We start from the raw sequence: 26,874 nt of genomic DNA, 5'->3' as shown, positions 1-26,874 counted from the left end.
CACCCGAACAGATGTCATATTTGTCCTTGCAGCTGCTGCATCCCAGCTGGCTTTTCATATGTCTCTCGATGTGGGTACGCTTTAGTACACCCCATGTGAACAAGGATTTAGCAGGAATTTTGTAAGTTATGTTGTGTTTTGTATGCTAATAAGGATTTTAGTGTTTTTTTTTTGCGTTAAACCAGTAATTTGATAAACATTTGCGCTGCACAACTATTGTGCCCCTATAGTAGCACCTTCTTTTTATTCTACTGGTCATGTGCTTTCAGTAAATATCTGGTTTGGGGGTGGGGGGGGGGGTTCTTTTACAAACTCTGAAAGCTGTAAGTAAAAAATGAAAACCCCCAGGTTTTTACAGAAAATTGCTTATTTACAGTTTTGCGTACATTTGATTTTCACAATTTCGCAAAAAGATACAATTTAAAATATACAAATATTTGTTATTTATTAACTCAATACAGGTTAAAATTTTATATTTAGTTGGAATTGAGCAGAAATTGTATAACATTTGCTGTGTTGTATCTGCTAGTAAAGATTTTATTGTATTTTTCAACAAAAATATTTGAGAAACATTTGCGCAAATATCATGGGGCCCTAAAAATCAATAGCACCCTCCTTTTTATTCTACTGGTCATGTACTTTCAGAAAATATATGGTTTGGGGGGTATTTTACAATCTCTGAAAGCTGTGAGTGAAATATGAAAGCCTCCAGACATTTTGAGAAATTAGGTTGTTTACAGTTTTGCGTACGTTTGATTTTCACCATTTTGTAAAAAGGCACAATTTAAAATTTACAAATATTTGTTATTAACATCCATACAGGTTAAACTTTTATATTTAGTAGGAATTTTGTAAAATTTGCTGTGTTGTCTCTGCTAATATTGATTTTTGTGTATTTTTTAGCAAAATTATTGTTTTGAGAAACATTTGCACAAATATCATGAGGTCCTAAAAATCAGTAGCACCCTCTTTTTATTTTACTAGTCATGTGCTTTCAGAAAATAAATGGTTTTGGGGGTCTATTACAAACTCTGAAAGCTGTAAGTGAAAATTAAAAAAGCAATGGGGAAATTGCAAAAATGGTCTGGCCTCCTGAGTTTAAAACTGGAGCACAGGGCCTGGCAGGGAAAGGGTTAAAGTGGAGCTACAATGCACCTGAGCATCACAAACAAAAAATGCTATTTAATTAATTTTTAATATTCAAAGCAAACTCAACCCATCCATCTTTGTCCCCATTTTTATTTTACTGAGAAATCACTTTGAAAGGCATCCCCTACATTTCTTTTTTTTTTTTTTTTTTCTTGTCCTTGGAAAGTAACTGAAGAAATGTAAAAACAAAAGTTAAAAGCATGTTACATTATACTTTCCTATTTCCTAATGCAATCCTGTTCGCTTTAACTAGAGAAAAGACATTTCAGCATAGAAATTGTCCCCATAAATTTGAAAAAATATGAAACGTGGCTGCCAAACACCAGGGCCAGCACCACCTCTATGGGAGGCTTTAACCCCAGTGACTTAATTTAATGTGATGTACTGTCTCTCGGTGTTTGATCTAGATAAACACGTAAATGAGTTGTTTGTTGTAAAAAAAAGATTAATATGGGTCAATGTTATAAAAAGCTGTACCTATAATTACAATTACTTTAACTAACATTAAAAAAAACACACAATTTTTTATTTTTTGCTATAAAATATATCCAATAAAAAACTGAAATCCAATTTCTTCATCAGTGATTGCCCTAGTGAATGACAACTATAAACAGAAAAAAGCCCTCTCCTTCAATAATCTACCAAAAATTCCAAAAAGCTTGGTTGGCATGGCCCTACTTGCCACCTGTAATTAAGAATTAACAAAGTGTTAACAGCTGAGGCTTCAAATTGTTCATCAAAGAGGGGAGGGAGGCACCCGCTGCCTCTGATCTGGTGTCATTGCTCCCTTCGGGGTTCCGGCCTGGAGGCAGTGGTTGCTACCTCTCTCCTCTTCCAGTCAGAAATGTACCTGTGTGATATATTGCTAATACATTACTATGATACATGTATACAATTCTTGTACCGTACTTGCTAATTTTCATATGCACTCTACAAGCTCACCATGGAAGATGTTCCGCTACCCTGTTGTTTCTTATGTTACCTACATCACGTTGATTTTTTCTTGTTCTCATGTATGTTTTCCCTTTTTTTTTTTTAAATGCAAATAAAAATTTATTGATTGAAAAAAAAAAATTCTTCATCAGTTTAGGCCAAAATATGTTCTGCTACATATTTATGGTAAAAAAGAAATCCCAATAAGCGCATATTGTTGATTGGTTTGCGCAAAAGTTATAGCATCTACAAACTATGGGATATATTTATGGAATTTTTATTTATCTATTTTTTTTTTTTTTACTAGTAATGGCAGTGATCAGCAACTTTTAGCAAGACTGCAATATTGCAGCAGACAAATCAGACATTGACACTTTTGACACTTTTTTTGAGAACCAATGACAATAATACAGTGAACAGTGCTAAAAATATGCACGGTCACTGTACTAATAAAACTGGCTGGGAAAGAGTTAAAATCAAGGCTATCAAAGGGTTAACTGTGTGCCTAGCCTGTGTTTTAGGGAAGACATGGATCCTTTTCCCTGCTTTGCCTACTGACAGAACGATAATCTGCCTTGTTTACATAGGCAGACTGCCATTCTGAAACAAACAAAAGTAAAATTCCCAGTTCAATTTGCTAGCCAGTTTGCTTACCAACCAGATTAACCTGTCTAACAGTTTGCGTCAAAACAGGGGTTTAGTTAGCACACATTTGCAAACGCATGTGAAAGCTGCAGGGCCACTTCACGGCTCCCTGTATACCTGCAGTCCTAACTCTAATGAATTTATAAGAGCCTTCACAGTGGAAGCACATGCAAGCTAATGGATAGATAGGGGGCAGGTGAGCCTGGAGGTGTCATTCTGCCTCTAGGTATACCAAATGATCGGCGGGTGCCAGCGGACATCTTGGCCGCAGTACCCACTGATCAGCTCCCACTGTGTGTAATCAAAGCAGGTGTGAGCAGCCGGCGGTGTGCATTCTGGCGCCCTACCCTTAAGTGCAGGATCACATACTGTATATATATATATACATATATATATTTGATCCTGCGCACAGTGACCCCCCCTGTAGCAGTAAAACGGCAAGTGAGTATACATGTACGTGAAACAGTTATATTTGGCCTTTACTTAGGCCATAGTTACTGCTTTGCACCACTACACAGAGATTTTGCTTTACAAATCTTTAGGTTGCCCTGCTTAGAACTTACAGGCAGTCCCCGGGTTACAAACACGATATGGACTGTAGGTTTATTAAGATGAATTTGTAAGTCGCAACAGTGCATTTTTAAGTGTAACTCCAGCCTGTGCAGGGATGTGGGATGTTCCGGGGGTGCCTGTGGGCGTCCAGTCGTTTTATCTGGGGCTCTTGTGGCAATGCAGTACTGCAGTGTGGGATGTGTCTGGGGCTGCAAGATGGCTGCTCAGCAGTATCCAGGACCAGCGTGGAGCACAAGCAGCCGGCCTTGACGTCTGTTCGTACGTAGGAGTCGTTTATAACTCGGGGACTGCCTGTAATTTTCTGTGGGTTTCCAGAGTTTTTGGCATACTAGGCAAGTAAGCATAGCATCCTTGCATATTATGGTCATTTGTGCCCTCCTCCAGTTTTGCAAGTTCAGCACCCCCCCCCCCTCATCCCTCTGGTCATGGCCACTGACATGATCTGGGTCTGGCGTCCTCCAGGTTTGCCCTTGGGTATCCACTGATTATGTAAGTCCTGCGTATATATGCTGGAGGTAGATCATCCCAACGAGAGAGCTCATGGAGCAACAGGGAAATATTCAATAGCATTTACTGGGGATAACCTCAGTATATGATTGCCTATATTTTTCACCATAGATACACTTCATTTGCTACCAGTGACATCAACTCTTGCTAAATAATTGTTCCTTCAAGTTTACTTTGTCTTTATCTCTTTTTGTGTATTATTATTATACAGGATTTATATAGCGCCAACAGTTTGCACAACACTTTACAACGTTATGGTAAACAGTACAGTTACTATACAATTTAATACAAGGGGAATCAGAGGACCCTGCTCAGTATAATAGAGAAAAAAAGGGGGGAAGGTTGGGACTTTGCATGAGGAGCACGGTGGGATTTGCGTGCGCCTCCATCCCTAATCAATATGCAAAAAAAGTTCAGTATAATAGGTTCTTCCTTACTTTACATTCATGAGAGATGATGTGCGAATGTCTGCTTAAGGCCCCTTTCACACGAGGCAGATTGTTCCGTTGATCCCCGCTGAGCAGGCGGATGACAGGTCTATCTCCGCTCACTGTCAAGACCTGTCAAGAGTCCCGTTCTCTATGGGGAGATCGGATGAAAACGGACAGCCTGCCCATTTTAATCCAATCCCACCCGCTGGACAGATGGCGAACGTATTGCCCATCCATCTGTTTTCAGCGGATCTTGTCGAATCCGATGCCAGGCAGGTGTAATGAGGACACCCACCCACCAACCCCCCCATAGAGTAGAATGGGTGACCCAATCAGGTTCACCGGAAGAAAACGGACAGGCGGACCTGATCGGGTGAAAGGGGCCTTATGCATAAACATGCAAATGTGTTTATTAATATGCATAGTTATCATTCATTAGCAAGTTTTTTTGGCAGTCAGATGTCCAGCCACCATTTCATGTACAGTATATGGTTGGCCCTAGAGTCATTTAAGCTTATACTGTATACTTTCTTTCAGAACCTCTTTTGAAATCTTTTGTACTATATGCAAAGCAATTATCCAACACTTTTCTATGTTTCTCAATGTGATCACACACAAAAGTTATAATGAAAATAATAATAAAAATGTTTGTGCAGTTTTAGTATATTGTACCTGGCAGAGTCTCTAAAGGCTAAGTTCTGTGAGTGTCAAAACTTGGGATTTCAGGATTTCTTCTCTTTAATGGCTTTTGGTAAATCACACACTTGAAATACTGTGTTTTTTTCCCCTCTTTGCAGAAAACTGAGGATGAAGCTCTAATTTGCATGCTAAATCAACAGATTAGCCTTCATTAGCCCTTTGCCGAGGTTGTGTGCTGCTTTACTTCTCTTCCTGTTGAGTTCTAGTTTATGATGTAGTTGAATCTTGGTTACGATCTTTTGGGAATAGTTAATCATATGGCTGTAGTTAATTATTCTTTTAACATCATTATACTTAATTAGAATACATATATCAATTGTTCCAACCACATGCTGGGAAGAGTATGTATGTTACAAACAGCTGGCACAGTAATAGATGCTAGTTATTGCTCAATTTCTTTGTTTATCTTAAAATGGAAGAAATGTATTAGTAAATCTCTGTGTAAAAGCTATTTTATGATTTTCCCTTCTACTCATCCTATCAGAAATGTTGCCTGATCTACACACACTCACTTCGTTCTTTTTTTTTTCTTTGTTTTTTTTTTTTGTTTTTTACAATGCTTCAGCTCTACCCCTTAACCAGGCTGTGATATATTATTTGCCTGAACCCCTTTTTTAAAGGACACATTATAATTGACTGCTGCTTTCTTTCACCTAATAGTCACCGTGGGTAAAGCCATAGTCATTTTTTATTTCAGGAGTGAGCATTTATTATTTTTAGGATAGTGAAATGAGGCATTCTTACGCAGTATAATTAACTACCTACACAGTTGCTGACTATTCTGGACCTGATTCTAGGAAACCAGCCAAGTAACACAGACCTCCTCCATCTATTTTTTTTCTTTTTGCTCTGCGTTGGTGATTTCTCTCATGTTTGTTTGCAGTTAATGTTTTCTGCATATTCAGTGGCATTGACAGCAGATGTTATACTTTGTGAATATTGTTACAAGATTTTAAGTGATCTGTCCAGTCTGCCCTGTCATGTTCTTTATAGTGTTTTATATTTTTATCACTGGATATTATTGTAGAAATTGTTTTTAACAACTATCTGTCTGTCTCTCTTAATCTTGCATTAAAGGGTATTTCCACTTTTGCAACCAAGTTCGGATAATACCTACTTTATATTTATTACATGTTCACATTCACAAAAAAATATTTAAATTGTGCATGCTAGGGCTGCACAATATTGGGCTAAAAAGTACATTGCGATATTTCGTTTTTAACGATATATCGCGATATTTCTCCCAGACAGTGTTCGGAGGAGGGATCAGTGAGCAGAGCTCAGCTTTCTGCCAGGGGATCCGCCACACTTGTAGAAGTTCTCCCGCCCAGCAGCCCGAGCCTTGTGTCGGAGCCGGAGTGTAGAGGAAGCGGGCTGAGTGAAGTGTCGGTAGCAGCCTTTGTCCCGCGGTGCTCCTCCGCCATGCTCCGGACGTCTCTCCCCCCTCTCCTGCTGCTTTGCACTGTAGCCTCTCCGCCGCCATGCAATCCGCCCCGCACTCCAACCCTCCCAGCTCTGCCTCTTTGTCAACAGCCGACCATTACTCCGCCCTGCTCCACCCATTGTCTTTCCGTTAAATCCATTTACAAAACATTACAGTCTGATCCCGTCCCCGATGCAGCCAGGAGAGACAATGGGTGGAGCAGGGCGGAGTAATGGTCGGCTGGATACTAGAGGCAGAGCTGGGAGGGAAGTGTGGGACGGATATAATCACTGTGAGTCCTCCTCCTCCCCTCTGAGTCCCAACTTCTCCCTGCCTCCCTGCCTAATGCCTGAATATCGTGTCTTCGGCGATATGAATATCGCCCATGCCTGCAGAACGATAGTCGATATCACATCGACTATCGTTCAGCCCTAGTACATGCCCATTTTTTTTAGTTTTTCTTGTGATCTGATGCACATAGCGAAGTGCCTCCATCCCTGTTTAACAGGTACATATTACTTTTTGTTTGCCAATGGGACTTTGGCACAAATAAGGCACATCACTAACATACAAGTGAATTAGACATAAAATAACAATTTTTGATCTATACATAAAAATCGCAATGCATCCATAAGAGATTGATCAAATAAAAAAATAAAAATAGAAAGTTGATTTACTATTTTCTAGTATGCATGTGTGTAAAGTATACACTATACAGTTGCAAGAAAAAGTATGTGAATCCCTTGGAAATAACTGGTTTTCTGCAGTATTTGCCATAAAATGTGATCTGATCGCATCTAATTTACAACAATAGGACAAACACAATGTGCTAAAGCTGAGAACACACAAACAATTGTCATTTCTCATGTCTTTATTGAACACACCCATCACAGTGCTGGAGGAAAAAGTATGTGAATTCATAGACTAATTACTTCAACTAAAGCTAATTGGGGTCAGTAGATTGTACACCTAGAGTCCAATTAATGACATGCATTTGGAGGTGTAGTTAAGAGCTACTTTGATTGATAAAAGACACTCGAGCTACTTTGTTTGATAAAAGACACTCAAAGATTTAAAGTTTGCTGTTAGAAGCATCAGCTAATGTAAACCATGTCTCACAAAAAGGAGCTCTATGAAGACATACGATCGAGAGGAGTAGTTCTGCATAAGGGTAGAAAGGAATACAAAGCTAACTCAGGGTTTAGGCATCCATCAGTCAAACGTTAGACAAATTGTCTATAAATGGGGACAGGTTAATACCGTGGCTACTCTTGGACTGTGGGCTGATAAAACAAAAGTTTGATTTTTGGAGAAGATTACTTAGCACTATGTATAGCGGAAAAAGGGTACAGCTTATCAACTTCAAAACATTATCCTAACAGTGAGGTATGGTGGAGGGAACATCATGATTTGGGCTTCCTTCACTGCCTCAGGGCCTGGACCACTTGTTTTCATCAAGGGGAAAATGAATTCCCAATCTTTTCAAAATATCCTACAGGATAATGTCAGGGTTGCTATCTGCCAGCTGAAGCTTACTAGAAGTTGGATTATGCAACAGGACAATCTCCCTAATCAAAGTAAATCCACCACAGACTGGCTTCAGAATAAGAAAACACATGTTTTGGATTGGCCCAGTCTGTCTCTGAACTGAATTTTGTGCAGGTCTGATCCAGAGCTACTAAAAGTGCTAGCCGTCATTGCTGCCAAAAGAGGGTTTGACCAGCTTTAAAGAATAACTAAAGGCAAAAGTTTTTGTTTTTATTTTTTTAGTTTTGGATGGAGTAAAGGGGGTTTAGAACACCTGTCAGTTTTATTACTGTCTGTACCCCATTAAGGAGATTCACTCTCTCTATTTGTCCTATTTACCATTATCATTTCTCTATCGCTCATTGACAGACGTAGTCTTCTTGATTCTCAAGAGCTGGGTTATGTTGTCTCCGCAGGAGTAGGACTAGGCAGAATGACAAAACGTTCTGGCTCCACCCTAGGGGGCAGTCCCTGAGGGTATATCCTCCCTCTCTCTGCTACAGGGAATCAGTTTTTTTCTGTCTAGTCAGGAGTAAGGACCTAAGTTCCTTGCTGGGATCTTTTGGTCCTGGCAAGACTTTTTTTCTTTAAGAAAAAGACATTTTTTAGGTAGTTTTCTCCAGTGTTTTTTTCCTGTGAGATCTTCAAGCAAAAATGCCGGACTGGGCGACACTTGTGGTCACCCCAGCCGGCCTACGAGCGCGTGCAGACCAGGCATTGCGCTTGGTCGGCCGCGACATATTCAAGTAAGTATGCGGGGCCGGGCGACGGGCTGGATGTGAGATCCAGTGGTCACCCCGGTTTCTGCCTAAAAGCGCGTGCAGACCAGTGCGCTGAGTCGGCCGCGACGGAGTCCCAGTAAAGGGACTGACTTTGCGAGTTAAAAGCTCGCTTGGACGCCAGGACCAGAGAGTCGAGGCGTCCACAAACCCCCACCTCGGTGGAGAGGGTATTATGAAGAGAGGGTGCCTGTCGGTTCGGTATGGTGAGTAAAACGTTCCCTTTTTTCCTCATTTATGAGGCAGTATATATTATGGGCCCCTCCATATATGGTCAGTATATATCTGACACTTACAAGTCCCCCTTGTAATACAGCATGTGTTTGTGGGAAGTGGACTTGGTTCAAGAGCTAACACTCTACCCAGCAGACTGTAACATTACAGCAAACATAGGAGGTATAATCCTACCTTATGTGCAGTGTATCTCTGTAGATCCATATGTCACCTCTCAGCAGAGTGCAGGTGGATGTGCTGGGAAGACGATATCGGCGGTCCGCCGCCATTTTGCCGTAGACCGAATGCATGTATGTCCTCAGGTCACGCCGGCCGCCATGTTTTTGGAGTCTTATGTCTCTTCTATGGGGGCGGCCATGTTTTGTGAGCCCAGCTTCCTCGTGGAGGGCTGGGAACGCCGGAAGGCGTACACAGGGGGCGGAGCCACGCCTTCTGCCCGGGAAAAAGCAAACAGCTCCTTCCAGTCTGTGTAAGACAGACGCTGGCTGCAGTTTGTTGGAAACTGCACTGCATCGGTTGGTGAGCCTTTGGGGTCCCTCTCTCTCTCTCTCTCTGGGATCGAGAAGCAGGTACTCTGAGGGGCGCTATTGCGCTAGGGGGAGACACACAAAAAAAAAAAAAAAAAAGTTTTTTGTTTATTGCTGGCAAAAGTGTCCTGTATTAACATGGACCCTGCCACTCATGTATCTCCTCCGGATCCCCTCGAGGGGTCTGCGGGATCCTCCAGCACCCCATTGACAATTGAATCTTTGTCAGCCATTATGGAAACTTTTGTGTCCCGGGTGGAAGTGGCTTGTCAGGGACAGGGCGCAAGAAAGCGACCCCCGCCTAACCCCTTATTATCTGAAACCTCGGATTCAGACTCTGAGCCTATTTCTGCAGTTGCAGGTACTTCATCTGGTATTGGTGTCTCGGGTCCTGTCTCTTCAGACAGTGAGGAGGATGTTTCGGCATCTGCCATAGCCCGAGAGGAAGCGTTGGTAAACGCACTCATTGTATCTGTTCAAGAGACTTTAAGGTTACAGGGTATTCCATCAGAAATAGCTGAAACTGAGATCCCTTTTGGGACTAAAAAGCGCATCAAAGTGGCAAAGGTTTTTCCATTGCCCAAATGTTTTGGCAATCCAATCGATGAAGAATGGCGTCTGCCAAAACGCACTTTTAATATTTCCAAACGCATTGACAGGCGTTATCCGTTTGAGGAAACCCTTATTAAGAAATGGACAGAACCACCTGTGGTGGATTCACCAATTGCTAGATTGAATAAAGCCACGGTTATTCCTTTAGAAGACGCTCCGTCTTTTAAAGATCCAGTGGATCGCAAGATAGAAGCTATGTCTCGCACCATGTTTTCCTTGATTGGATCAGCTTTCAGGCCAATAATTGCTATTGGTCTGGTTTCGCAGGCTGTAACTGAATGGACCAAGTGGTTACGCCGGGACTTAGAAGAAGTCCCTCAGGCGGTATCAGATTTGTTGGAACAAATGATACAGGGGTTACAGTTTGTATGTGATGCGGCGTTAGACGCCACTCCATTAATGGCGCGAGGATCAGTCTCAGCAGTGGTTCTCAGGCGTACACTGTGGCTAAAAGGTTGGATAGCCGACCAAGGTTCCAAAAAAGCATTGGCTAATATCCCCTTTTCAGGAGAACGTCTATTTGGAGCCAACTTAGATGAGATCATTAAGGATCTCACCGGTGGAAAAAGCACCTTTTTACCGCAAAATTTTAAAGGTAGAGGAACTCGTCAAAGACGAGGGCCTTCTTTTTCTGCTCACAAGAGGTTTTTTCGTCCAGCGGGTGAAAAAACTAAGTCCTCCAAGGTTCCTACAGGAGGCGTCAGGGGTCGTTGGTCGGGCAAGCAAAAGCCCGCCCCCTCCAGACCTGAAGATAAACCATCCAAAGCCTGAAGGTGCGCCCCCACCCATAACTGGGGTGGGGGGACGTCTTCGCCGGTTCCCGGATCCATGGCTTTCCAGAATCCCGGACAAATGGGTTTGCGAAGTCATAAAGTCAGGGTACAAGATCGAGTTTCGATCTCTCCCACCGGCGCGATTCTTCCCTTCCAATATCCGACTATCTCCGGATCGTCTAGAAGATCTGCGGAGAGCAGTCACAGATCTACTACAACAAGGAGTGGTAGTCCACGTTCCTTGGACAGAACGGTTTCAAGGGTTTTATTCAAACCTGTTTACAATACCCAGGAAAGAGGGCAAAGTGCGTCCAATTCTGGACTTAAGAGCACTCAATTCTTTCGTCAACATAAGAAGATTCAGAATGGAGTCCATTCGCACGGTAGCAGCCTTCCTGCATCCAGGGGATGTTCTAGCGTCCATAGACATCAAGGACGCCTATCTTCACATTCCCATTTTCGCAGGACATCAGCGTTTTCTACGCTTTTCCGTAGAGGAGAACCACTATCAGTTTGTGGCGTTACCTTTCGGTCTCGCCACGGCTCCGCGGGTCTTCACAAAAGTGTTGGCCCCAATGTTGGCACTTCTGCGCCAAAGAGGTATATCGATTCTAGGTTACCTAAACGATCTTCTGCTTCATGCAGAGTCTCCTCAGACCTTGCTACAAAACATAGAAATTACTATGATTTCTTTACAGGAATTCGGGTGGCTGGTGAACCAGCAAAAGTCTTTTCTGGTTCCCACCCAGAGGCTCGAATATCTGGGTCTAATTCTAGACACAGTCAGGACAAGAGTGTTTCTTCCGGTAGGGAAACTTCGAAAGATTCAATCAGCAGTCCAGTTGTTACTGTCCAACAGCTGGTCTTCCCTTCGGACTTGCATGAGGGTTCTGGGGTAGATGGTGGCTTCATTCGAAGCAGTCCCATTTGCCCAGTCCCATACCCGAATTCTTCAGCAAGAGATTCTCCTCAGATGGAATCGGAATCCGGAATCCCTGGACAATCAGATACGATTGAGCAAACAGACCAGAGAGTCTCTGGTTTGGTGGCTTCGGTCTCCAATGCTCAGCCAGGGAAAGTCATTTCTGCCAATATATTGGACGATAGTGACCACGGATACCAGTCTATCCGGATGGGGAGGAATTCTCGGTCAATTATCTGCCCAGGGACTTTGGTCCCCGGAAGAATCCAGATTACCGATAAATGTATTGGAACTGAGAGCGATCAGACTTTGTCTGATTCACTGGACCGAGCAGCTCCAGGGCAGCCCGGTTCGGATCCAGTCGGACAATGCCACGGCCGTGGCTTATGTCAATCACCAGGGGGGCACCAAGAGTGTCCGAGCGGCCAAAGAAGTGGCTTGCATTCTTCGCTGGGCGGAACGATTTGTTCCAGCAATCTCTGCGGTGTTCATTCCGGGGGTGGAGAATTGGCAGGCAGATTATCTCAGCCGTCAGACCCTGGATCAGGGGGAATGGTCCCTCCATCCAGACCTTTTCCACCAGTTGTGCCTACGGTGGGGCACCCCGAATGTGGATCTGTTGGCATCACGATTCAACAGGAAAGTTCAGAGATTCGTGGCTCGCTCCCGCGATCCTCTAGCAGAAACCGCAGACGCACTGATCGCCCCGTGGGGGCAATACCAGCTAATATATGCCTTCCCTCCTCTCGCGTTACTGCCAAGACTTCTTCGCAGGGTAGAGGAGGAAGGAATCCCAGTAATCCTGGTAGCTCCGGACTGGCCTCGTCGAGCTTGGTACGCCGACATGGTCAGACTGGTGGCGGACGTCCCGTGGAGACTTCCTCTCAGAGAGGATCTACTGTCTCAGGGACCGATCCTCCATCCTGCTTTACGATCGCTGGCTTTAACGGCCTGGCTATTGAGACCCAGGTGCTGAAGGACAAAGGTTTGTCAGCTTCAGTTATTCCTACTCTAGTTGAAGCAAGGAAAGCGACTTCCAGAAAGATTTATCATCGCACATGGAAGTCCTACATTGCATGGTGTGAACCTTTGGGGTTCCGTCCTCGGTCTTATTCGATTAGTCGAATATTGGCTTTTCTGCAACAAGGGGTTGAGCAGAAACTGGCCTTGAGTACTATCAAGGGTCAGGTCTCAGCATTAGCCATCTTCTTTCAGAAGCCTTTGGCTACTCATTTCTTGGTGCGGAATTTCATCCAGGGGGTGCGACATCTGGCTCCGCCAGTACACGCGCCGTTACCCCCCTGGGATCTTAATTTAGTGTTGTCGGTTCTTCAGAAACCTCCCTTTGAAGATATTAGGGAGATTCCTCTACCCACGTTGTCCCAGAAGGTGGCCTTCTTGGTGGCTATTACTTCTGCACGCAGGGTGTCAGAACTGGCCGCATTATCTTGTCGTTCACCATATCTGGTGGTTCATAGAGATAAGGTGGTTCTTCGTCCGAATCCATCCTTCCTACCAAAAGTAGTTTCAGAATTTCATCTGAATGAAGAAATTGTATTACCTTCCCTGTGTCCTAAGCCCAGTCATCCTCGGGAGTTTGCGTTACACTCCTTGGATGTGGTCCGGGCGATCAGGGTATACTTGAAAACGACAGACTCGTTTCGCAAGACGGATTCACTTTTTGTGATCCCAGATGGACCCAAAAAGGGGTTGCCTGCATCTGCCGCGACCATTTCCAGATGGATCAGACAGACGGTAGTACAGGCTTATTCTATTAAGGGTCGGGAGCCCCCGTTCCCTGTTAAGGCGCACTCCACTCGGGCACTTAGTGCGTCATGGGCCTTTCGCCATCAGGCGTCAGTGGTCCAGGTGTGCAAGGCGGCTACCTGGTCGTCGGTGCATACCTTCTCTAAACATTATAAAGTTGATGTTATGGCATCGTCTGATGCCTCATTTGGCCGCAAGGTTTTGCAGGCCGCAATTTGAGGAGACCAGTGGTCTACCTCGAGGGTTTTTTTCCGTTGGAAAATTTTTCTTTAGTCTCATTCTTTGTTTATAATGAGCCTTTAAAACTTCTAGTTTGGCACCGGTTGGGCCTACTAGATTGGATTTGATTTTGTCAATCCCACCCCTCATTTGTGGCACTGCTTCTGGATGTCCCAGCTCTTGAGAATCAAGAAGACTACGTCTGTCAATGAGCGATAGAGAAAAATGGATTTTTGTAAGAACTTACCGTAAAGTCCTTTTCTTTTAAGCTCATTGACAGACGTAGTACCCGCCCCTCTATCATTGAGTTGGGTTGGGTTAATTTCTCTGTACTGCTTTAAACAGAACTGATTCCCTGTAGCAGAGAGAGGGAGGATATACCCTCAGGGACTGCCCCCTAGGGTGGAGCCAGAACGTTTTGTCATTCTGCCTAGTCCTACTCCTGCGGAGACAACATAACCCAGCTCTTGAGAATCAAGAAGACTACGTCTGTCAATGAGCTTAAGAGAAAAGGATTTTACGGTAAGTTCTTACAAAAATCCATTTTTTAAGTGAAAGTAAAAGAAAATCCCAAATTTTGGGTTGTCCCCAGAAAAGTAATAGAGGGGAAATATTCCAATGGGGACACTAGTTCTAGTGACCTGGGGGTCCACAAGGAATTCCTTTAATTTGCAGGGGTTTCCTCTCTCTTCCTGCTAAAAGGCTAAAAATGGCTAAAAGAAATCTGACAGGGGGTTATAATCCCTCTTTGCGCTATCCAAAAAAAAAAAAAAAAGTGTTGCATATAATTCTACTTTTTCCTGGGTAAATCTACCCATATCAAAACACAAATGAGATATTTGTGGTTTATGTAAATTTGCTGTGTAGTTAATTGCCACTGGTTAGGATTGATTATTGACCATTTGTATTTAATGTTTTTCTTTTTTTTTTGTTATATATGTCTCCTTTAAAGCATTTGGCCTTTTTGCATCATATGATTGCATTATTTCAGTATATTTAGGGAGACCCCTTTAAACAATCATTAACCATTTTTTGTATTTAGTTGTTTAAGAAATGTACATGGAAACCTTATGCCTTTGCAATAGGTGCTAATAGGTTGGGACACCTGCTGCAAATGTCTGCAGAGGTAAAGTGTTCCTAACTGTTCTTAAGGCGAGAATGTAAGTGTAAAATCTGTACAATTTGTAATGACATTCTGAAGTGCTAGAACATTGGCTTTCCTGGAACCCAGGCTTCTTTGTTCTCTATTTTGCTTCACTGAGCTGCCAGGAAGCCAGAAGAATTTTATTTAGAGATGTTACGTTTATTGATACTCCAACATTACCAGTGTATACGCAAGTATAATGCGTTCAGCATGAATAAGATTTTAATAGATGGTTGTTATGGATGTCACCATTACTCTTGAATGACAAAAGACTTTTTTAAGTTGCGAGTGCTGCCTCTTTTATTTTTATTTTTTTTTTAAATAATTTGTAATTGTTATGATTCTGTTTACAGCTAACTTAGGCTAAAGCTTAGTACATACAAAAAACACACCACAAAGGAAAAATGCATCTACTGAGGCTACTAGTTATGAAAAAGTTAAATTTATTAGACGTACAAAATGAATAATAATATCACAGGGCAGTGTAAATCCACCTCCCCCAAATGATTGCTAATCCCACTGGGGGTGTTGTCCCCTCCTAAACCTGCACCCACCCCTATTTAACCCCCCCCCCCACCACAGCACACACCCAGAGGACGCACCCTACTCCACAGGGCACCCCTACACCCACCTCAACAAATTCCTTGCTCCCCCCTCAATGAATGTGGTCCTGTTGGGTCTGGTCAAGGGTACCCGGTGTGGCTGTAGGACTACAAGTACAAGCAGCATGGATGATCAATATGGTCCTGTCATATTGTTATTACTTTTGTACGTGCAATTAATACATTTTCTTCCAAACTGGTAGCCTCAGTAGATGCATTTTTCCTGTTTAGTGTTTTTTGTATGTATAAAATGGAAGCGTCTCCTCTAAAATTAAGGTAAAGCACCTCTTTGAATATCACTCCCAGAATTCATACACAAATAGGGTTTTAGCTAAAGTCTAGTACACAATGCAAGATTTTTTTTCATTCAACCCAGGGGGCTGAACAAAAAATAACTGACAGCTCAGGTCGGAGCCGTCCTAACAACCCGATGTTAGTACAGTGATCCCCTGCCAGAACACTCCAGTCGGGAGCCGGTCGGCAGACTTTTTCTTGGTCATGCTTCTTCGACAGAAGCCAACCTTACAGCCGCCTTTTGTCAGACCGACTGCAGTACACACGGATCAAATGTCGGCCAGTTTCTATTGAATCAGCTAATGCCGCCCAATATTCAGCCCATGTGTACGGGGCTTTAGCATATTAATTTATACCAGAACCTTACAGTACTTTGGGAAACCATATACAAAAAAACTTAATATCAAAAAGTAAATTTATTTCAGTAATTAAATTCAAAAAGTGAAACTCCTATATTATATAGATTCATTACACACAGAGTGATTTATTTTAAGCATTATCTACTTTTAATTTTGATGATTATAGCTTACAGCTAGTAAAAACCCAAAATTCTGTATCTCACATAATTAGAATATTGTGAAAAAGTTAAATATTGTAGACTCATGGTGTGTCACTGTAATCAGCTAAATAACTCAACACCTGTAAAGGTTTCCTCAGCCTTTAAATGGTCTCTGCAAACAAAAAACAAAGAAAGGGCGCAACGGCCTAGCGCATTATCCTTAGTAAGGTTTTATTAGTCAGAGTCCATTGTTACAGTGTCCACTGTCTTTGATAGAATCACGGCTGACCCGTTTCGAGGCTTTGCCTCTTCCTCAGAGCTCTTGATATGTTGGTTTACATCTTCTGTTTGTGAGTAGCCATTTTTATTTTGTACTAATAAAGCCTTACTGAGGATAATGCGCTAGGCCGGTGCGCCCTTTCTTTGTTTTTTGTTTGCAGCACTTTGTTGACCACCCCGTTCTTTGAGGGCAGCAAGGCCTTAGCCAATTGGGATGTCAAATAAGAATTCCGTGATAGGAGTGGTCTGGGAGCCCTGTTTCTAAGAACAGGAGCAAGGTGCTATGCATCGCAAATTTGCCTTTTAATGGTCTCTATCTGGTTCAGTAGGTTACACAATCATAGGGAAGACGGCTGACTTGACAGTTGTCCAGAAGACAGTCATTGACACCCTTCACAAGGAGGATAAGTCACAAAAGGTCATTGCTAAAGAAGCCAGCTGTTCACAGAGTGCTGTATCCAAGCATAATAATGGAAAGTTAAGTGGAAGGAAAAAGTGTGGTAGAAGAAAGGTGCACAAGCAACAGGGATAACCCGCAACCTTGAGGGGATTGTGAAGCAATGGCCATTCAAGAATTTGGGGGAGATTCACAATGAGTGGACTACAGCTAGTGTCAGAGCTTGAAGAGCCGACACACACAGACGTATCCAGGACATGGGCTACAACTGTCGCATTCCTTGTGTCAAGCCACTCCTGAACTAGAGATAACGTCAGATGCATCTTACCTGGGCTAAGGAGAAAAAGGACTAGACTGCTACTCTGTGGTCCAAAGTGCTCTTTTAGGATGAAAGTAAATTTTGCATTTCATTTGGAAATCAAGGTCCCAGAGTCTGGAGGAAGAGTGGAGAGGTCCAGTGTGAGGTTTTCACAGTCAGTGATGATTTGGGAGCAATGTCATCTGCTGTTTTGGTCCACCGTGTTTTATCAAGTCCAAAGTCAGCGCAGCCCTCTACCAGCAAATTCTAAAGCACTTAAAGCTTCCCTTTGCTGACCAGCTTTATGGAAATGCTGATTTTCCAGCAGGACTTGGCACCTGCCCACACTGCCAGAAGTACCAATACCTGGTTTAATGATCATGGTATCACTGTGATTGATTGGCCAGCAAACTCGCCTGACCTAAATATCATAGAGAAGCTGTGGAGTGTTGTCAAGAGGAAGATGAGATACACCAGACCCAACAATGTAGATGAGCTGAATGCCACTATCAAAGTAACCTGGGCTTCCATAACACCTCAGCAGTGCCACAGGCACAACATTTCTGTATTTAAAAACTTTTTTTTATCGGTCTTATGTAATATATACATTTTCTGAGATACTTAATTTTGGGTTTTCACTAGTTGTAAGCCATAATCATTAAAATTAAAAGAAAGAGGAGAGACTCCATTTAAATTTATCCATAAAGCCTGTATTCCATCCCTCTTCACCAGAGATAAGAGAACCAAAGCAGTATGCCCTCTTTGTATGTCAATGAGGCCCACATTGGCCCACAGATTTTGGCACTGTCCCAGAGTGATCCCATTCTGGGATAGGGTGGTGCATTATGCTTATACGGTAATGAACATTCGTTTGCGGAAATCTCCGCATCTCATGTTATTTGGAATTAACTTGCCGAATACCACTGTCCATGTGAACCCACTGCCTACTGTCCCTCCGTGGACACATTTATGTTTTTTGGCAGCCAAGAGGACCATCTTAAAATCATGGATCCAACCTAGTCCTACTTTACTTGCTCTTAAAAGGGAGCTTCGGTCACTATTGTATAAGGAACGTATGGACACAGTTCTACAACATTATACTCCTACAAAAAGGTTTTTTGACAAATGGCGACCCTTTTATAGAGCAAGAACTTATGGACGCGGACATCCAATATTTTATGAAACCTTTCAGAAATACGGACTGGTACCTAAAGGCGGAAATAACACAAACTTTGGGAAAATTAAAGATAAGTGTTCCGTAAGTCCAACCATCACTATCACTCTTTTTCTCAAGACTGATTTATTCTCCGTCTATATTTTAGGCCTTGGCGATGGACTAATATTCTAGGATACATATGAGAATAGCCATCTCTAGTAGTAATGGTAAAAAAAAAAAAAACTAAAATCAATCAAATGGACCAGCCTATGTTAGGATGTTATATTCTCCCTATGTATTATTTTATGTTATCCCCCCCCCCTTTTTTTATTAAATAATTATTATTATTTTATTTTATTATTTTCTTTATTCTACCCTATAGTATAGAGTATAGATTTTTATATTGTGACCGTTATTTTTCTTTTTCATGTTTGTACGATTTGTTGATTATAAAAAATTAATAAAAAGAGATTTAAAAAAAAAAAAATTAAAGAAAGAAATGCTTGAAATATACCACCCTGTGTGTAATGAATCTGTATAATATGGGTTTCACTTGAATTCAATTACTGAAAGAAAATTAACTTTTGGGTGTTCAAATTTTGTGAGGCGCACCTGTATATGCTAGCTAAGTCATTTAGTTAAATGTGCCCTTCTTAATTTAAGAAATTTTGAAAAGTAAAGCCATTTTTAAAGTCAAACTTATGCTGGCCATACACATATAGATTTTCCCTTATTGTCTTACAGGACAGGCACCTTTGAGAGAACCTGGCTCCTCCCTTCTCAGGAAACACTGCCCCAATCGTCAAGATTAAAGCCTCCTACCAGCTGGCTGCCTCAGTTCTGGTGTTTCCTCCAGTGGGGAGACACCCTCCAGGAACCTTAGCTCAGCAGCCAGGAGGCTGCGGCTATGCAGAGGGAGCCAGGCTCTCTCAAATAAGGCTGAACTACAGGGACCGCGGGCAAAGACCAAGACCCACCTACCTGTTCGGCCACAAAAAACATCACCCTAGCCCCGCTCAGGGGAGCCTCCAGGCTGGGGGGCCCACTCTCTACGCTCGGGAAGAGCGTAGGTGGAAGTGCAGCCTGTGGCCGGCTTGGAGAGGCTGGGCCAGATGACTGGGGACGTCCCTTCCGGTACGGCACTTCTGCCGTCATCCACGGTTTCCGGTTCCGGGCCACGTAAGGAGAGCGGGTGCCAGACGAAAAATCGCTGGTGCCAAGTTGGATGCTGGGGGACAGTAGGAAAGACTTGCCGCAAGCCACTCCAGGAAGATGGCGGAGGCACAGGCCTCGGGGACTGCTCCTGGGGAACCCTATCCCTCCCACCAGCTCCACAATGTATCTTTTCCCTTTATGGATTAAGGGAGGTTTAGGGGGTACACTTTTGGATCTTTGTGGTAGTCATTCCTAGTAACGCTCCCTTGGGGGTATGCTGTGCGGGGCTGGGGGGGGGGGCCTTAGTTGTTAGTATGTTGTCTTTTATTTTTCAAATTAAGGCCCCAGAAAAATCCAAGTCACCGCATAACCCTAAGAAAAGATGTCCATCATGCAAGGCTGCTATAGGGGAATCTTGGACCAAGGCGCTATGCAAGGATTGTTTGGATAGCTTAGTTATGGAACAGGCAGAAGTACAAAACTCAGATCTAGCTGCATCAGTTAAGGAGCTTGCTAGCCCCTTTCAGTCCTTAAGGACTTATTTGCTAATTTTCAGTTTTCCTCAGAGTTCCCCCCAGTTGGCACATCAGGGAAATGCTCCACCCCCACCGGGGGGGAGACAGCAGAGGGTTCTGAAAATCAGAGGGAAGAGTGCAATAGTACACCTCCAGATTCCCAGGTGGAGTCAGAAGCAGAGGGGTTGGATGGTGAATCCACCAGAGCTTCTAAATATGTTAACTCTTGAAAAGGTGGAGGATCTTTTGGGGGCTATCCACACCACCCTAGGAATTCAGAAGGAGAAGAAGATCTTGTCTCTAAATGATCAAATGTACCTGGGTTTAGGCAAAGTCTTTCCGGTGCATGAGGTCCTGATAGATACCGTTAAAGAAGAATGGCGAGATCCAGAGAAAAAGCCTTTCTTTTCCAGGGCCCTGAAAAGGAGGTTCCCTTTTTCTGAAGAGGACACGTCGGTTTGGAATAAATCACCCAAACTAGACAGAGTTTTTCGCAGGTCTCTAGACATACAGACCTAGCCTTTGAGGATATGGGTTCTCTTCCTGATCCCATGGATAAGAGGATGGATTCTCTCCTCAAAAAGATGTGGGTCTCCTCTTTGGGAAACCTTAACCCTGCCATGGCCAATACGGTGGTAGCCCGTAATCTGGAATATTGGTTGACACAGATTAAAATGCATGTCAAGGCTGGCACTGCGAAAGAGACAATCTTGTCTTCCTTCCCCATGCTCTTTTGCAGCATAGCGTATAATGCGGATATAATGCGGACGCATGTCAGCTAGGTCTTCAGCTTTTGCCAATTCAGCAAGGAGAGCTCTTTGGCTCAAAACTTGGCAGGGAGACAGAGGATCCAAGGCCAAGCTATGTGGGATTCCTTTTACGGGGATCATCTGTTCGGTTTGGACTTGGAAACAATTTTGGATCGAACAGCAGACCGGAGAAAAAATATTTTTCTGTCAAACAGGGAAGTAAAGATTATTTCAAAAGGAAATCTTATCCATAGAAAAACTTCTCTACTCCCAAGGAAGTCCGAGGGAAAGAGGAAGTCCTGGAGCCAAAGAGGGAGGGGCCAAGGGGGGGGAAATTTTTTACCCTCCTGAACAGCCCAAAAAATCACGATGGCTTTCCTCCCACAGTGGGAAGAGATGACCTCCAGTCAGTTTATTTTGGGGATCATAAGAAGAGGCTTAAACTATCAGTGGAAGGATGTTCATTACCAATCTGACAAAATGCAGGAAAAGGGCTTCGGCCCTACTCTCCTCCATCATGAAGCTGGAGGATGTTCATTACCAATCTGCCAAAATGCAGGAAAAGGGCTTCGGCCCTACTCTCCTTCATCATGAAGCTGGAGGAACAAAGGGTCGTGCGGAAGGTACCACTAAAGGAGTTAGGCGGGGGGTTTTACTCCCACGTCTTCGTAGTACAGAAACCTTCAGGCAAATACAGACTTATCCTGAACCTAAAGCTCCTAAATCTCTTGGATTTGATCTATTCAATAAGGGCTATCCTTCCCCCAAACTGCTTCATGGCCTCGATAGACCTCAGAGACACCTACTTACATATTCCCATTGTGGAGGCGGGTCAAACATTTCTTAGGCTAGCCATTAGTCAGGCCTATACTTCTTCTGGGAGGGAGGCCCCTATAGGTATTAAGGCACATTTCACTAGAGCTATGGCGGCTTCCCAGGCGGAAAGAGCTGGTGCTGTCGGGCAGCAACCTGGCCCAGTTAAACAACCTTTACCAAGCACTACAGACTGGACCTACTGTACAAGTGGTAGTCCCACCCTAAGGGTAAGTACTCGCTTATCCTCTCAAAGGTGCCTGTCCTGAAAGACGATAAGCGAAAAATAAAGTTACTTACTGGTAACGTCTTTTCCAGTAGTCTTTCAGGACAGCAGCGTTACCCACCCAAAGAAGGTCTTAACGTAAGACGATCCGAAGATGGAGGTTGGTATGATTTATCTTTGTCTCTCCCCAGTGGCTGGAGGTACTCTTGAAGAACTGAGGCAGCCAGCTGGTAGGAGGCTTAAATCTTGATGATTGGGGAGGTGTATCCTGAGAAAGGTGGAGCCAGGTTCTCTCAAAGGTGCTTGTCCTGAAAGACTACTGGAAGATGTTACCAGTAAGTAACTTTATTTTTTTGTATGAGAATGTTCATTCTAATGTTCGTACGAAAATTCTTTCAACATTCGAGGAATGGAAACATTTTGTTCAAAAATTGTCTTTTGCTTTAACATTCAAAATGAATGTGATTTCTGAGCGATAAGCACATACACCGCCCGAAAATTTGTTGATAGAGAAAAGTTTTTTTCCTTCTTCCCCTTTTGAATTGTCCTGTCACTGCAGTCGAAAATGGATATCGATTTGACCCCACTAACAATTAGAAAAGCAAACAAATTTTCTTAATACGAACATTTCTATATGAAAATCTATACGTGTATGGCCAGCATTAGTATCTTTTGGTGTCTGGAAACAGTCCCCTGTAAGCACTCAGTGTATGTAGAATAGTATTGGTGCAGAATGGAATTGTTAATAGTGTTAGGTCAGTGGCTTTTGTGGCTGGTATCTGAAGAACACCTCTGCAGTACCTATAAGCACATACACCGCCCGAAAATTTGTTGATAGAGAAAAGTTTTTCCTTCTGCCCCTTTTGAATTGTCCTGTCACTGCAGTCGAAAACGGATATCGATTTGACCCCACTAACAATTAGAAAAGCAAACAAATTTTCTTAATACGAACATTTCTATACGAAAATCTATACGTGTATGGCCAGCATTAGGATCTATTTTGGTGTCTGGAAACAGTCCCCTGTAAGCACTCAGTGTATGTAGAATAGTATTGGTGCAGAATGGAATTGTTAATAGTTTTAGGTCAGTGGCTTTTGTGGCTGGTATCTGAAGAACACCTCTGCAGTACCTATACAGTCACGTGCATAATGGTAATTAATTTTTTCCACTGTATTATGTGTATCAGCCTTAAAACTTGCTACATTGCATATGCAGTTATACTGTCCTTTGTACTGAAATAATCTTGCATTATAATTTACTTTTATGCTGAAATGTTTTAGGGAATTCAATATAAATGTTAGGATTGTGCAGCTGGCTGTTACAAGTAAAAATAGATTAACCGCTTCCCGACCAGCCGCTGCGTATATTGCAGCAGGCTGGCTCTCCTGCGCAAACTGCTGTCCCCGTACGGCGGCTTGCGGGTCTCAGGTGCGCGCACCGCCGGTGGCACGATCACACGCCCGCTCTCTAGCCCTGCAACTAAGCAATGGGTCCGGCGGCCATGATGGCCGCCAGGAACCCAGCGGTCGCAGCAGGGGCTGACAGAAGGTGGTGTGCCATTGTAAACACGGCACACAGCTCATCTGTCACTGATTGAAACAGGGCTCCTATGTTCCCGTTATTTCAGAACACAGGAGCCCTGTTTCCATCCACCAAGCCTGGCCCCCACACAGTTAGAATCACCTCCCCAGGTACACATTTAACCCTTTGATCGCCCTCTGGTGTTAACCCCTTCCCTGACAGTGTCATTATTACAGTAACAGTGCATATTTTTAGCACTGATTACTGTAGTAATGTCATTGGACCCCCCCAAAAGTGTAAAAAATGTCAGGTGTCCGATCTGTCCGCTGCAATGTTGCAATCCCGCTAAAAATCGCAGATCGCCGCCCTTTATAGTAAAAAATAAATAAAAATTACAAATCTTTGCCCTAGTTTGTAGACGCAATAACTTGCGCAAACCAATCAAAATACCGAAAATATGTAGCAGAATACAAATTGGCCAAAAATGATGAAAGAATTTTAAATTTTTTTATTGGGAATGTTATATAGCAGAAAGTGAAAAATACTGCTTTTTTTTTTCAAAATTGTCACTCTTTTTTTGTTTATAGCGCATGATCAAGAAAACGCAGAGGTAAAGGGGGACGCTCCTCCATATTTGGTGGTCGTGCCCTCTGATCCGCCCCTTTTGGGATATGGTGCGGAAGCACATCCAGGCGGGTACCGGTCTATATTTGCCGGACTCTCCGGGACTCTTGCATGCCCCCCCCCCCGTGCCCATCCCGAAATATAAGCGGGGAGCTCTCCCGCATTTATTCAATGCAGCTAAACGCCTCATTCCGATCCACTGGAAAATCTCCCGGGTCCCTAGCGAGGCTGACTGGCTTTGCAAAGTGAAAGAGATTATGGAGGCTGAAGAGTGGATGGCGACTTGTAGAGGTACCCGGGAAAAGTTTGACGCAACCTGGTCTCAGCGGCGTCTCTACGCCCCTGACTCATTCCCTGTGTCTTCCAGTCTGGACATGGCCCTTCTGGCACTGGCTGATCCCGATTTCCGCCAGCGGGTTCTGCAGGCCTTGCATGCTCCTACTACTTAGCCTTGTTTTTCATTGTTTTCCTTTTTTTTTAAGGTATATGCTCTTGGTGCCAGGCACGGTGGCCCTCCCTCCCCCCCCCCTCCTTTTTGTCTTTTTTTTCCCCCCTATTTGAATGGCAGAGTTTTCCCCTCTCCTTTCTTTTGGTTGTGTAGTTCTGCCCGGTGGTTGTGGGCTCTCTCTCTCTCTGCCCCCCACGGGGGGGTGGGGTTGGGTCAAATGGGGCCGAATGCCTGGACCAGGGAGAGCCCCGTCCCCGCTTGCTTTGGTATGCTCTGGCCCTGTCCCGGCTCTGGGATCCCCGTCTCACTCAGTTACTCTCCTGATATGCATTGTGGTTGTGGACTGTTGTTTTTCTCATACTCCTTAACCACATTTATGCAAAGTCCTGTTCTTCTTTGTCTTTAGTTTGTGATATGTTGTTTGATATTGCACTTTTATTTTTCAATAAAAATTGATTATACAAAAAAAAAAAGGAAAACGCAGAGGTGATCAAATACCACCAAAAGAAAGCCCTGTTTGTGGGGAAAAAAAAGTTTTATTTGGGTACAGTATCGCACGACCGCGCAGTGCCAAATCGCAAAAAATGGCCTGGTCTTAAGGGGGCAAATCTTTCCAGCCCAGAAGTGGTTAACCTACTTTAGTTTCACTGCAATGAACTGCTAATAAGGTCTAATGGAAAGGAACCCCCAAGTTTTCTTTGTGCAGTCCCTTCAAACTGGACATATTCCCTGTTACAAATGTTGAGATTCTCTGCATCGCCATTTAAAGTTATATTAAAAACTTTTTTTTTTAATACTTACCTGCTCTGTGCAGTGGTTTTGCACACAGCAGCCCTGATCCTCCTCTTCATGGGTCCCTGGTTGGAGCTTCTGGCCCCTCTCTTCTGCCGAGTGCCCCCACAGCAAGAAGCTGCTGCTCTGTGTGTGTCCATTCAGACACAAAGCTGCGGCTCAGCCCCACCCCCTTTCTCTCCTCATTGGCTCACCAACTTTGGATCACAGCAGTGGGAGCCAATGGTGCACCGCTGCTGTCTCAGCCAATGAGGAAGCAGACTCTTGGACAGCTGAGGCTCTTGTGCAACATCGCTGGATTTAGATGGAGCTCAGGTAAGTATTAGGGGGGCATAGAATGTACTGTATTAAGATAAAAAAAAAAACCTGCCTTTAGAACCATCTTAAGGTTTGAAGGTGCTTAGATGTGAGGTCTAGTGCTGGAAAGATGACCTTATTTATGTACAATACAAGAAAGATGTTTTAACGTCTTTATTGTACAGTTTGTTTTATTTATGTAAGTTAGTGAATACTAAAGTAACAATGGCTGTAACTTTTGTGATGACAACTTGTTTATGGTCATTATTCCTTTTTTTTTTTTTTAAACTTTATTTGATTTTTTTAATATATATTTATAAATTCATACATCTTCCAAAAGCTAAAAAATGTACATTCAATATTCAAACAGCCCATACCTACTTTCCTATTCCCTTTTCCCATCTGACTCCTTTTCCTCTTTCCCTTTATTGTGCAACTTCCTTTCTTCTCCACCTCACAATCTATATCTCTCCCCCAGTTAACCCATATTTCTGCATATTTTCTAGATCTTTTAAATTCTGTAAATTTTTCTCATTTATTTGAGAGATTATCTGTCTGGTCCTCTTCTCTTCTACTTAGGTATTCCGTATTATATATGTATTCAATTCTTACAAACCAATTTCTAATTGTAGGACTTTCTGGGTCTAGCCATTTTTTTGGGATTGCCCCCTTTGCTGCATTTATTAAATTTGTTGATATTGTACTTTTATGTATTTTTGTTATTTTTATTTTAATGATTTTATGAAATAGGCAAATCCATGGATCATCAAATGCATCTACCCCTGTAATTTCCCCAATATAATGTTGCACCTTCTGCCCAGATTTTGGGACACTCCCACCATATGTGGGTCATCGTTCTCTTCATATTACATCCCCTCCAACATAGTGGGTCATTATTATTCCAAAAAGAAATCAAAATTATAAAAAAAGGAGAACATTTAAAGCAGATTGATAGTAGCACGCTGCTTTTGTGTAGATAATGGCTCCAACATGCATGTGTTAAAAGCTATGATCAGCCGTGTTCTAACAGGAAGATTTATATGGGTCATTACCTTGGCTGATTCTAGCCTTTTTCCCAGAAGAACCGCTCTTCCAGATTGCTAATGATCAGCCAGTGAAATATATATATATGTATATATAGGCAGAGGGAGACAGCTAATGATACTGATTCATTGGGAGTGCATACAAGGAACAATTGTTTATTTAATGTTTTTTTTTTTTAATATGAACACAATAAAAAATGATGTAAGAAGCATTGGCTCAATGTACTATACCATGAAGCATGCATATTTTCTGTTTGCTCTGTATTGTATTAGCCAAACTATAGAATGCTGTTAACCAGCCA

General features: G+C 43.0%; 1 protein-coding gene across 1 annotated transcript in view; it reads left to right on the top strand.

Annotated features, from left to right (window-relative positions):
* The window catches only part of RNGTT (RNA guanylyltransferase and 5'-phosphatase), a 641,023-nt gene that overhangs the window by 606,927 nt on the left and 7,222 nt on the right, over nt 1-26,874 (top strand). The window lies entirely within an intron of this gene.

This window comes from Pelophylax lessonae, assembly GCF_965119305.1.
Source record: "Pelophylax lessonae genome assembly, chromosome: 3".
In the NCBI taxonomy this organism is placed as follows: domain Eukaryota; kingdom Metazoa; phylum Chordata; class Amphibia; order Anura; family Ranidae; genus Pelophylax; species Pelophylax lessonae.
Note: the sequence above shows the minus strand (reverse complement) of the source record. Positions and strands in the feature narration are given on the sequence as shown.